Consider the following 14,399-nt stretch of genomic DNA (forward strand, 5'->3'; position numbering starts at 1 on the left):
ATACATACATTTTACATATATATATATATGTCAAATGAAATAAATAAGACTCTTTTAGCTTGCTGAATTAAATAAAATCCCACAGGACATCTTGACTTTATACTTACTGATACTGGAACAGGTGATCATCTGGGAGATACAGGTTCTTATTTCTGTTCCCTCTTTATTCCTCCACTCTAGGCACAATTGATCTCCCTTAGTCTCAATATTTTATGCTCTAACAAAAGAGAGATACTTCCTTTCTCATTTTAACAAATTAATTATACCAAAAGTTGGGGGAACCCCACGCAGTCACTTTAAAGTCATCAAAGAGCAGGCATAAATTCAGGGCAGGTTAGTATTTCCAATAACATCCTCTGTAGAAACATCTCAAGATCTGGTGCGTTTAAGGGAAAAACAATTTAAAAGCTTCACTTGAAAGCCACTGAAATATTTTAAGAGTTACAAAAAGTGACTAAATGTTTATTTAATAATGAGAATACTAGAGACACAAGCTACATTTTCTTGAATTTTATTCCATTTTAAGGAAATTTAGCTACTCAGTCAAGGCTAAATGGCCCAGGTATCCAAAAAATAATAATTTAAAAAGTTGTTGATATTGTTTAAATGCTGGATATCATTACTCTCAAAATTCTAATTTGATTATTTTACATGATGAAGACGATGAGAGTGGAGAATTAACTAGTCTCCATACAACATTAACAGGGAAAATAAATCCAGTATGTTTGTTGACCACTGAAACCATTCCTACTTCTTTCATACTGTCTATGTAATGGAGAATGAATTTTCAAGTCTTCCTGTTATTGGAACAGAAGACCAAGGAGATAACATATGAAGAAGAAAATATTATTTGACCTCAGCCTCTTCCCAGTTGGAAAGAATTTGTGAACTAAGGATGGTTATGATTTATTCAAAGCCTTAACCTATGGCTTTTCATTCTTACCAACCAAGACAATTAACAAGGGAGAAAATTAAAATTAAGAATATTACCGAATTTATTTATTTATTTATTTCCAACTAAATTTAAGGCAAGAAGTATTTAGATCTGGCCAAATGAAATATTCATTTTAAAAGAAGATATTTGCATAAAATGGTGTTACCTGGAAGAGGAAAGATCTTTTGCTTTCAGCATCATAAACTTGTTCCTTCCAAAACACATTCCAAATTAGGCAGTACTTTCTATTTGCTTGGTAGAATTGTTCAACCTGAGAAGATCAAGGAAGGTTTAGCCTAGATACATAAATTTGAAAGCACCAGTGCTTCAACTATTGAAAAGTCCTGTCCTAAGGAAAGTTTCTGCCCAACTTTTTTAAGCCTAGGCAATTAGACCTCCACATCAATGAATTAGGAAATGTTTGAATAAGTTGACAATATCTGTAACCCTAAGTGTGAGATGTGGGTGTTTTGCTTCTTCCTCTTGTTAATTGAGAGTTAAAACAGAAGAAAGAAAATTGCTGGGAGAAGATTTAAGGGACCAATTTTCATCTGATGTTTTAACTAATTTTTCTAACCAATATTTTCCCTTCTATGCTTGCAAATAATTTATCCTTCAGCATTGTTTGGTCTTTCAAAAACTGGCCAGAGGTTTGTAATAACATTACAACTCTACTTCCTTTTTAGAAATATATTCGAACAATCGGTTCTACATTCTGGCGATACTGCTACAATGAATGCTGGATTCAAAGATTACTCTATCTGCATTTAGTCGGGATCTCTAATGACTAAATGGGTCATCTCCGTACAAGAAATGCTTGGGCATAAAATTTTACGTTGTTCCATCAAGGTGATCCTCAGGAACAGAGAACTCCACACAATGCGCCCTTTGACAAACACAGAAGTGAGTACGGAATGAAGTGTGAGACTCCATCAGTTTCCCTATGTGGTTGTTGAGCCCCCCTGGAAAATTTGTCTGACCTCAGGCTTCGGCAGAAACGCAGGTGCTGAGGAAGCAAGCAGAGAGAGGAACGCTGGGGATCTTTGTGGGTCCGGTCGAGGCCCGCCCCCTGCCGCCTAAGAGAGATGTCCCAATCCCCCGGCAGGGGACTTGGGGCGGCATCACACTCGGCCCTTGGGCGCCCGCAGCGGTGACCAGAATGGCTCCACCCGCCAGCTGGTCTCTGGAGCAGAAGAACGCGAGGTCTGGCGTGGGCCCCAGGTCCTACGGCCCGGGGAGGAGGAGCTCCTGGGCCTCCTCCGGGGCTTGGAAAGGACGCGGCGCCGTGATCCCTCTGCTCTCCTGCTGGGGTTGGACCCTCCAGCCTGCTGTTTTCCTGCGGAGGCAGAGAGGAAAGGCTGGCCCCAGACTTCCACGCGAGACCTTTGTCTCTTCCCAGTGGACGTCTCACGTCGCCCTAACGCCTTCTTAGTGGTCGGCTTGTGTGGCAGTGGCCCTGGGACTACGCGCTCCTGGGAAGCGGAGCGCAGCGACAGAAGCGCTGGCGGAAGCGCGTGTAGCCGAGCGCCTCAGGGCTGATTTTTGGAGCTGCGAGCGGAGGGCAGACTGCACAGGGTGGCTATTCTGCGGACCCCGCTAGCCCCTGCGCAGCACCACCGCTCCGCGCCTGCGCCGCACCCGCTCACCTACCGCTAGCATCGCTGACCTGTAGAGCGTAGGGCGCAGCGAGCCCGGGCTCAGGGTCCTGCGGCCGCATAGCTCCAAGAAGGTTGGAGGGGGTTGGCGGGACGTGGGTGCCAAAATTGGAGGGAAGCAGGTGTAGCCGTAACTGTACCGGTCTGGCGTGGTACTCCCAAGGCAGGAGGCCTTTTACAGTAATTTCATTAAATGCTTTTTACTGATAAAGACATAAATGACAATAAAAGAAAAGCAGGAGCTCAGGTTTGTCTGTAAAAGTTTGAGTAACCAGCCTCTTGGTGTGAGCACCCTACGTTAATTCACGGCATCACTTATGCTGTCCATGAAGACGTAATAAGCACGTACTGTGGGACAGCTCTACACAAGATTGTCAAGCATAGTGCTAAGCTCCTCCATGCTCTTCAAATTATGATTTTCAAATGCTACAAAGACAGTTTTCAAATGGTCTGGAGAGCTTCGTGACCATTATAAAGGCATGCTCACGCATAGAAAAAAAGTTGTCCAACTCACTGGCGTGGTTCCTGGCTCATGACCGGAGTCAGGCCCAGGTTTTGATGCCTGGGGGGAAAATGGACCAAGGTCAAGGACTTGGTGCTGCCTGGGGGAAGATTAGCAAGACTCCAAAGAAATTTTTTTTAAATCATGATTATTATTTCTTTTTTTAAAAAAAGTTTAAATGTATAAAATTAATTCCATTTAGTCAGAGTTAACAACTACAGCTGAATAAAACTGAAATCAGTGTAAGATTCATATCTTAAGGGAAAATACAGAAAAATCTATAAAACTGTGATTGTAGAAGGTAATGAATTGTTGGTTTCCTGTGCCCACAGTGGGCTGGGAATATGATTCTGTATATTATGAAATATAGGAAAGCATGAGTAACAAGAAGGATTTTTTTCTTTTGGAAAATTTTGTAGATAAAAATGTTGAAATTGTCAGGTGAAGTCTAACACTGACCTTAAGTAAGACACAAATGGCAGGAGGGTACAGATGCAATATTCCTCGTGGGAGTTTAACTCTTCTGTTAGTCCTCCCTTCCCACCGTACCCTAACCCCCGAATTCGCTGCACAACAGCGGCAGAACTGGCGGTGTTTGGAGATGTCAGGCAGAGGTAACAGGGCTTCAGGGCTCTTTACTTAAATAAAAGATAATTTCCTGGATGCCCAAGGCCGGGCAGGTTGGCAAAAAGCTGACTCGGAGAGAAGAGAGAAGCACACACCGCCCGGCTTTCGCCTGTCCTGCTGCTGTTGCTGTCCACCAGCCTGCTCCAGCGCGGCAGCCGCGCTCCCTCCTCCTGATCGGTCTGTCGCAGCTTTTGAAGGTTTAAAACACAAGAGAAATTTCAAGTTCTCTCTGGAATTCCGCCCGTGAGACTGGCCCCTGGGCACGGAGGGTTTCTCTGGTTCCAGCTAAACCTGCCTGGGAGAGGAAGCACCACAGCAGCGATTTTACCCTGCCCGGACCGAAGTGAAAGCACGTCTCGAAGGCCCCTGGGGCACCGGGCGCAGGCACGCGGAGGAAGAAGCGCTGGGCAGCGCAGCGCCGAAGCTGCCCTCTAGGCTGCGCTCCATGCACTTCCCTCCGCTTGGAATCCGCAGAGTCGAGCAGAATTCGGGGGTGAGGGCGTTGCTTGGGCTCCGCTGTTGTTCTGGTCCCCAACCTGGGGCTGTGGAGGGTAGCGCATTGCTCCCTGGATTCCCGCAGGCCTGAGCCGCAGCTGGGCCGACGCTGGGATGACAGGTGTGTGCTGTCGAACCCCCGAGCACCGGGAAGCGTCGGCGAGCGAGAGCAGATCGCCTGGGGGCTAGTCCGTCGGGAGGAATCATCTGGCGTTCAAGCAGCTCCAGAGTCTGTTGCCGGCGCTGCAGATCGGTCTGTGCCGCGGGAGACCCCGCAGACTCCCACGCCACCCAGAGCCGCCTCGCGCTGGTCCCAGCCCGGAGTTCCCTCTCTTAGACAGAACACGTAGCGCGTCTGTTTTTGTTCTCTAGTGTCGGCCTCCATAGGAAGCTCAGTGTAGTCGTTACCTTCCTATTCTCAGCTTCTAGAGCGGTACGTGGCTCACAGAAACTCTCAGTAGAATGATGGTTCATTTATTTAACAGGAATTTGTTGAGCGCCCACTATCAGCCAATGTGCCGGGCACAGATAAAGAAGTGAACAACACAGACAAAATATCTGGCCTCAGCAAGCTTGTATTTCCAGTTGGTTCATTGAATGAATGAAAAAAGAATCAGGTATCAAGAGCAACTGTAGTGAAGAAGATGCCACCTCTGGACCACCTTCCTACTGATCACCTCAAAGAAGACAGGAAGGGAAAATGGAACCAGGGGGATAAAACTAGAGCCATTCCCCTCCTCCGTCTTCCTTGTTTCTCTAGGGATGATTGAAGGGCTCTTCTGCAATGCATTTTATGGGCAGATTACCTACTTTCTTACAGCATTCAGTGCTATGGTCTGAATGTTTGCATCCTTCCAGAATTAATATGCAAAAACCTAACATCCAATGTGATGGTATTAGGAGGTGAGGGCTTAACGAAGTGCTTAGGCCATGAGGGTGGAGCCCTCATGAATGGGATTAGTGCTGTTATAAAAGACACCCCAGAGAGATTCCTTTCCCTCTTGCCATGGAGGGCTCAGGGAAAAACTGATGTCTATGAACTAGGAAGCGAGTTCTCAACAGACCTCAATCTGTCCATATCTTGATCCCAGGCTTCCCAGACTCCAGAACTGTGAGAAATAAATGTTTGTAATTTTAAGCCATCCAGTTTACAGCAGCCTAGATGACTAAGATGTTCAGTATATTTTCCACACTGGGGAGACAAGTCGGTCTTTTAAAGTCTAATCATGATCTACTATTCTAGTCTCATGGAAGAACACCCAAAGAAGGCAAAGGCTTAATAAATAAGGTGAATAAAAGGGGAGGGGATGAGAAGGGAGTACCTAGGTAGTCCAAAGATTAGAAACAAACAAACAAAAAAAAAAACAGTGGGGTTAACATCATGTCCTATTTTCCCTTCTCACAAAGAAACAGTGTGAGTTTAAGCCATGTGAATTCTCCACTGTTTTTAACATAGATCAAGATCTGCCAATTAAAGGAATTAGAATCATAAAGTAGTACATCCTGACAACCTTGCCCTAAAGCGGAAGTCATTACTAAGTACTCTTCTTCCTCTTAAGCTATGTTAGCTTCTGGCTTTGAAAAGATTTGCTGGCCTGTATTCTGTGCCTAGGCCTTAATTTATAAAGGTGACTGAGTGACAACACAGAGAGGTCAGTGCTACTGAAAGAAAAGTTTAACGTTATTCTCCATTCCCCTAGAGACAAGAGGGGCAGCTCACCACACAAGGCCACAGAAAGACTAGGTTTTGATCCTGAAGCAAAGGCAGGAGCAAGCAATACACTTAGGCCGGAGGTTTTTTTTTCTCTTTTCTTTTTTTTTCAGTGTTCCTGTGGGAAAGGTAAAGCAGGGCAGGGTAAGCAGTTAAGATTGGCTAGTTTGCATAATTTCCTTGGCTTTGGGGGCTACAGGGATGGCCCCCAGTTGCTTGGCACCTAGCTCTGTGATGATTAAGGCAGAGAAATATTACCTTGAGGGTGTATGAGCCAGATAGAGAGGGTGTGGCTCTGGATTCGTTAGTTTACATATCAAAGACATGCATCTTGTTGGACCCTTTGCATTCTCTAAGAATTGACTAGCCCTGGTATGGGCAGTCTCTCCCCAGCCAGACAGACTTTTTAAGATGCCAAAGTGTCATAATATTAGAAAATTTTAAAATATAATTAATACAGCCCAGGGCCATTAAAAAGGGGGGTGGGAACAGAAGTTTCCTGCGGTCTTTGAACAGATTGCCCCTGAGAGTCTAACCTCTAGGCAGCTCCATAAAAAGCTTCTTTGGAAAAGAAGCTGATTTGTTTGGGTGAAGAGGTGATGAAATCAAATGAAAAATTCAGAAAAATAGATTCAGAGAAGTAGGATCCAGTGAAGGAATGAAGTTATTAGCCACACTTATGGTGGGCTTTGTGACAGTTTTATACTATAAATCAAACCTGTGTAGCAGACGTTGAGCTGATTTTTCCAAAGGAGTGGGTTTCCTATCAAATGGGCCTCTTCAAACTTAGAATTTGAGACTGTAAAGCCTTTCATTTGTTCAACAAATCACATATTCCGAAGACTGCCTCCCAGTGTGTTCCCAACATTGGGAAGTAGGCCCAGCAGTTCTTGTTATTCTGATTTTAAAACTGAGCCTCAGATAAGTAGTTTGTCCAAGGCCACATAGTTAGTTAACCGAAGAGCCCTTGTTAACATCTGAGTCTGATGCATAGTTCACTGCTCTGCCCAGCATTCATAAATAGTATAGGTCTGTTTCAACAAGGACATTCTAAAAAAATTAATCATAAGCATTTATTGAGGGGGCCACTAGTAAAGAGCTCACTACAGTGCAAGGGCCTGTGGGAGTGTGATATTTACTGGTCTTTAATATGTTCAGTGTTGACACATAACCAGATTGTTCCTTCTTGGTACTATCAGTATAATGCAGAGGTCATACCCACTCCAGACACACTGGTATTGCATCCTGGCTCCACTATACGACATATGTAGACCTGGGCTCATTGTTCAGCCTTTCAGTCTAAGTTTTCTCATTCATAAAAAGAGTATAATAATACCTACTTAATAAGCATGCTCATGGGACTAAGTAAAATAGGTACATGCAACTGTTATTAACTATGGTAACATTTCCGGTAGCTGAATTCAATTTTGTGTAGATAGGAGATTGAGACTTGATTGCCCAGGAGCTGAATAAGGCTTCCTGTATTCAATGGATGTGCATTTAAAAGACTGCTCATATGAAGTGTTTCTAATCATGATTAAATTTACAATTTATAAAGAGAAAGAGAATTAGAGCATGGGCTCACTGAATTCAAATATTTCCTATTATCAACTTGACTAAATCATGGCTTTCAAATTAAGGAAAACTTTAAAATCAGCTTATCCAAGGCATTTCTCTTACCGGCCATGGATGCCTAATTCTCGTGTTTCCAGGGTGGTCACTAGTCATCTCCTGTTAAATAAATAGTTCCCAAAGACCATTTAAGGCTTTTCGCTATGCTCTGTATTCCTTGACTTCCTCCCTCCTATCACATCAGAAAGAGAAAAAAACAATTTTTTTTCCTACTTTCATTTACCCGTTATTTTAATAATTAACAAAAAAATTCCAAGTTCGGTTCCAATAATTTTTCTAAGTTGCAAATTTAAAAAGATCATACTATTTCTTTGCCTTTTTCATCATGTTTAATGTCTTTGAACAGAAAAGTTTTGGAGCTGTTTCCTCAAAGAATATGTAAAAAGTATAATATATGTTTCCTAATTTCAAGTCATTTACAGATAAATTTTATTTGATTTTTTGAGAAGTAGAACAAAAAGAAATCAGTGCAGTTTGACAGGATGGAAGGGTCCAGTTGAGCATATCAACAACTGGAATTTATTTTCGGGGGCTTCCCAGAGTAAGTAAGATTTCAGATTGGCCATTTCTTCTCACCATGGGACACCCTGTGCTTATAGCCCCATCACATTGCTTGCCCTACTTCTTTTCTCTCTTTCTGTGTCAGTTAGGATAATCTTGGTTGTTGATACCAGAAACAGCAACTGAAAGTTGTTTAAACAATAAAGGGACTTATTATTTCCACATAACGAGAAGTCTGGAGGCAGGTGCCTGATAGTGGGTTAATTCCACAATGTTGTTATCATGAACCATTTTTTTCCTTTTAGTTCTGTCATCCTCAGTCTGACCACCTTGTCCTCATAACCACAAGACACCTGCCACATCACATTTATCAAATACATAGTTTTTCAATCTGGGCACTATTGACACTTTGGGATGGATGATTCATTGTTTCACAGGGGGGCTGTCCTGTGAGGTGTAGGACATTAGTAACATCCCTGGCCTCAAACCTAACAGATACTTTTAGCACCCTCCCCACCGCTGTGACAAGCAAAAACATCTGCTATTGCCAAATATTCCATGGAGGTCAAAACTACCTCAGTTGAGAACCACTGATATACAGACAAAGCAATCAGCAGCATCTGGAGGGACTGGGGTTTTTTCCCCGCCAGATGCTTCAGCTTAAGACCAAGGAAGAGCTCTCAGTGGACTTTTCCTTTGTTGCACTGGCCAGAATTGTCACATGCCCGTGCCTTGACCAAACACATGCCTGGCAAATGGGGACCAGTACTGCCCTTAGACTCAGTCAAGTGAAATGATGCTTCAGTTCACATCTCAGGGGCATCTATACTTTGGAGTACATACATTTTTACAATAAATCTTTTCTTTTATTGAAATATAGTCAGTTTACAATGTTGTGTCAATTTCTGACATAAAGCATAATGTTTCAGACATACACATACATACATATATTCCTTTTCATATTCTTTTTCATTATAGGTTACTACAAGATATTGAATAAAGTCCCCTGTACTATACAGTAAAAACTTGTTTATCTTTTTGTTTGTTTAATTTGTTTTCTGGGGAGAGGTAATTAGGTTTACTTACTTACCTATTTTTTGATAGAGGTACTGGGGATTTAACCCATGACCTCATGCATGCTAGGTGCACACTCTACCAATGTAAACTTGTTTATCTAGTTTACATACAGTAATTAGTATCTGCAAATCCCAAAATCTCAATTTATCCCTTCCCACTCCCTTTCCCTCACTGGTAACCATAAGTTTGTTTTCAATGTCTGTGTGTCTGTTTCTGTTTTGTAAATAAGTTCTTTTTTTTTTTTTTAGATTCCACCTATAAGTGACATTATATGGTATTTTTCTTTCTCCTTCTGACTTACTTCACTTAGAATGACGATCTTCAGGTCCATCCATGTTGCTATAAATGGCATTATTTTATTCTTTTTTGTGGCTGAGTAGTATTCCACATATGAATATAGCACAAGTTCTTTACCTATTTATATGTTGATGGACATTTAGGTTGTTTTCAAGTCTTGGCTATTATAAATAGTGCTGTTATGAACACTGAAGTGCATGTATCTTTTCAAATTAGAGTTCCTTTTGGATATATGCCCAGAAGTGAGACTGCTAGAAAATAAATCTTTTATTTTGGAACAATTTAAATTCACAGACAAGTTGCAAAGATAGTAAATTCATGTATAACCTTCACCCAGCTCTCCCTAATACCAGCATCTCATATAACTGTGATACATTTGCCAAAATTAAAAAAGTAATATGGTACATTACTATTAACTAAATTCCACACTTATTTATATTCCGCCAGTTTTTCCCACTAGTGTCCTTTTTCTGTTCCTGGATCTCACTCAGGACAGTACACTACATTTAGTCATGAAGGCTCCTTAGTCTTCTCTGGTCTGCAACAGTATCTCAGTTTTTCCTTGCTTTTCATGACCATCACAGTTTTAAGGAGCACTGGTCAGATGTTCTGTAGAATGCCCCTCAATTGGGGTTTTTCTAATGTTTTTTCTCATGACAAGTTATGGGGTTATGGGCCTTTGGGAGAAAGATTAGAGGTAAAATGTTCTTACGATCATATCATATCAAGAATAACAAAAGCACCGTTGTTGTTAACTTTGACACCTGGTTAAGGTAGTGTTTGCCATGTCTCTGCTATAAAGTTACTGGTTTTCCCTTTCCATAATCTATTCTTTACAAGCAGCTATTAAATTCAGCCCATACTCAAAAGGAGAGGGATTAAGTTCCATCTTATGGATAGGGGAAAGTATTTACATGTATTGTTTGGAATTCTTCAGTAAGGAAGATTTATCTCTTTTACCCATTTATTTATTCAAGCGTATACTTGTATCAGTATGGATTCAGGTATATTTATTTTATTCTTTGGGTTATAATAGTACAATATTCTGTTGTTGTTGCTCAAATATTTCCACCATAGGCTATTGGGGTCTTTTTCAGCTGACCCCTGTGTCTTTTTGATGTATTTCCATCCTTCTGTTTTCTGAGCATTTCCTTCCTTTCCAGTAGTTTGAGTCAGGACCATCTTGTATTTTCCCTGCCTAGTCTTAGCTATTTCTTCAAGGATCCTGGGTTCCTTTTATTGGAGAATGGTATTTAGAAATCAAGATTTGGTGTGAATGCACTTATTGCAATTGGGTGTCACTGCTTCTAGCTCCTCTCAGCAGACAGAAATAGGAAATACATGTGTGCATACTAAATCATGTGTACAAACATATCTATAATTATTTCTATGTCTATCTCTGTAATAAACTAACAGAGTTAATTCTGTGATTTCTGACTCTAATTTATTACCTTAGAGTTCATTCTATCCTTCCTCCCTTGATATTAAAGTATGGTCGATTTACAATTTTGTGTTAGATTCAGGTGTACAGCAAAGTGATTCATGCGTATATATATTTTTCAGGTTATTTTTCATTACAGGTTATTACAAGATATTGCATATAATTCCCTGTGCTCTGCAGTAGGTCTTTATCTATTTTATATGTAGTAGTGTGTATCTGTAATACCAATCTCCTAATTTATCCCTCTCCCCACCCTTTCCCCTTTGGTAACTATAGTTTTTTTCTGTCTGTGAATCTATTTCTGGCTTGTAAATTAGTTCCTTTGTCTCTCTCTTTTTTTTTCAGACTCCACATATAAGTGATATCACATGGTATTTGTCTTTCTCTATCTGACTTACTTCACTTAGTATGATAATCTCTAGGTCCATCCATATTGCTGCAAATGGCATTGTTTCATTCTTTTTTAGACTAAGAGTTCTTTTGGTTTTTAATCTTACAGTTTCCAGTGAAGTACATCTTTTAATCAGAATTTTTATATAGAAACAGACTCCACAAAAATTTTTGCCTAAGACTCCACATATTTGGCCCTGTTCTATCTACCCTATTAAGCCCATTATCATTTTAATGTCAATACATATTCTTCCACATTTGTCTCCTCTATCAAACATAAGTAAGCACACAAGCATATAAAGACATGTACATGTACATTTGTTCTACAGAAGACTTTGGTCTGGAGGTAGAGTTTGAGAAATCGGATGTTTTAGAAACACCCCACGTAACTCCGAAGGTCAAGGACCACCACTCTAAGCCAGTCATGGTAATTCTAACCAGGACTGCCTCTAGGTGTGTGGAGTCCCAGAAAAATATTTTTGTGTGTATGAACAAGTTAACAAAAGAAGTACAGAATGAAGTAGACAGGAAATTAAGCTTGTACAGAGAAAAGCTGAAGAGCGTGAAGAGCACACAAATGAAAGTTACAACAAGTAAGTGACTGTGAAGCAGACAAAATATGGGGGGATAATATAGACTAACTGGGGACAAGAAAACATAGAAAACACACGGAAAGAAGTATGCCTCAATCCTGTATAATTTTCTAGTTACAATTCTAGTGTCAAGACATGCTCTTTTTATAGTGAATTGTAAACTCCTGGAAGCAACATTAGCAATCAAAAGAGTCCAATTAAAATATACAGATTTGAAATAGGAATGAATGAAAAGATGGAAGGAAATTGGCCAGTGTTCTAGGGATAAAGGATATGATAGGAGCAGTCAGGAGAGCATTCAGTCGGTAGCTAGATAGTGAGGTCCATTCTCAGATTGAAGAGAAAAGTGTATCAAAGTCAGATTGTAATCATTTGGGAAGACCACTGAGACACATGGATTTCCTCAGGGTCTGAGGACCTGGCTTTTATTCTTGTAGACCCAGAAACCTGAGCTGCCAGCTTACCAAGTCTAGACTATCTCTTAGGTATGGACACACATTAATGAAGCACACAGAAATTTATGTTAAAAACTCAATATAAATTTATTGATCTATGGAGATAATAATAATTGCCAAATTGACCAGATACTCTTGTTCACTGCTCAGAGCATTATATTTCTATAGGCAAATCCATATGGAAAGCCAAATTATTACTGGAAGATTGTTGAGTATGCAATTGGATCAATAGGAGTCACTGCTGTCAAGCTATATCCAGGTTCATTCATGTTGCTGCAATTGGTATTATTTTATTTTTTAAGGCTGAGTAGTATTCCATTGCACATATATACCACAACTTCTTTATTCAGTCATCTGTCAATGGATTTTGAGGTTGTTTCCATGTCTTGGCTATTGTAAATAGTGCTGCTATGAACATTGGGGTGCATGTATCTTTTTGAATTAGAGTTTTCTCTGGATATATGCCCAGGAGTGGGATTCCTGGGTCATATAGTAAGTCTCTTTTTATTTTTTTGAGGAATCTCCATACTGTTTTCCATAATGGCTGCACCAAACTCCCTTCCCACCAACAGTGTAGGACTTTTTTCCACACTCTCTCCAGCATTTATCATCTGTGGACTTTTTAATGATGGTCATTCTGACTAGAGTGAGGTGATATCTCATTGTAGTTTTGATTTGCATTTCTCTGATAATTAGTGATATTGAGCATTTTTTCATTGTCTATTGGCCTAGAAACAGTTTTTAACTAGTATGCTTTACTATAAGTTAGAGGGTTAGCCATCTTCAACAAATACAGATATCCAGGAATTAAAATAAAAGGAGGCACAGTGAGTGATTAGATAGACCAGAGGACATTTTCACAATAAAGATTGCTAGTACCAAAGTAAATTATAATAAGTAAGCAGATGGTTTCAAACAATAGTGTTTGGGAGGAGAAACCTCTACCAGAAACCTGGGATAATGTGCTTACAGTACATTTAGTCATTACAGTTTTATTGAAGCTGTACACTTGGGTGAAAAGCTCATTGCTTTGGGAATCAGAAGAATTGTATTCTAGCTCTTCTTGCCACTGACTCGCTAAGTGTGATTAAAGCCACCAAATTTCTAGGCTCTAGTTTCCAAGAAATAGTATTCATGCTGCTGGAGAAAGCACTGCAAGAAAAATGAAAAATGCTTTCTTGTCACAAGAGACTCAGTATTAGCATCAAGAATTTACTGATAACATTCCTTTTTGAAAAGCACAAAGTAAATGAAAAATTAGAAGGGACAAGATTAATTGATTTCAGTGAGTTTAAATTATGTGGGTAGTGAGGACTGAGAACTAATATGCCTAAAATTATAAAGAAAAGTTTAAAAAAATTATCAGAAAAAAGAAAAGAGCAAACTTACAGGGCTCATCATCTTTTGCATCCAGGTTAGCTCCAATATCTAGGCATTTTAACAGTTTCTGTAAAATGGTCTAATCCACCAGAGATATCCTAAAATGAGTTAGCTTTTGGTTCAAGTCAATTCAATTCAACCTACACTTAGAGGATCCCTCAGAGATGATTTACTTTGAAACCAATGAAGTCTTAGCTTCAGGGCCCTGACTTGCACATCCACTGTGAGCACTGGGAGCTGCTGGGCATTTGAAGTTCTGGGTGGGGAGCAGAAAGCAGGTTGCACACAGGAAGCATTTCTATGTAGCATTTCTGGTAAATTGCCTAAAAGTTCACAGAAGGAAGGGACTTGAATCTCCAATGCTCTAGTAATTTGTTGTGATTTCTTTTTGCATTCTTTCTGCACTCACTTTTCAAGCTAATTTTGTGTCCACAATACTATATTCTCTTTTCTTCAACCTGCTCCCCACACCAACCCCCAATTATATGAGTCAGGTTCAGATACCAGTATCTGCTGTGCCTAGTATGTGTGATGCCGTGAACTAAAGGAGATACAAAAAGGAAGGGGCTTACAGTTTTGTGGGGAGAAGAGTGCAGAATTAGGTATGAAACAGAATGCTAGTCTGGTGGTACAAACAACATGTAATAGGGGCACATAGGAAAAAACATTTAGCAATGCTAATTTGTTGCAGTATCCTTATCTTCTGAAA

The sequence above is a fragment of the Camelus dromedarius genome, chromosome 6, assembly GCF_036321535.1.
Source record: "Camelus dromedarius isolate mCamDro1 chromosome 6, mCamDro1.pat, whole genome shotgun sequence".
Taxonomy (NCBI): domain Eukaryota; kingdom Metazoa; phylum Chordata; class Mammalia; order Artiodactyla; family Camelidae; genus Camelus; species Camelus dromedarius.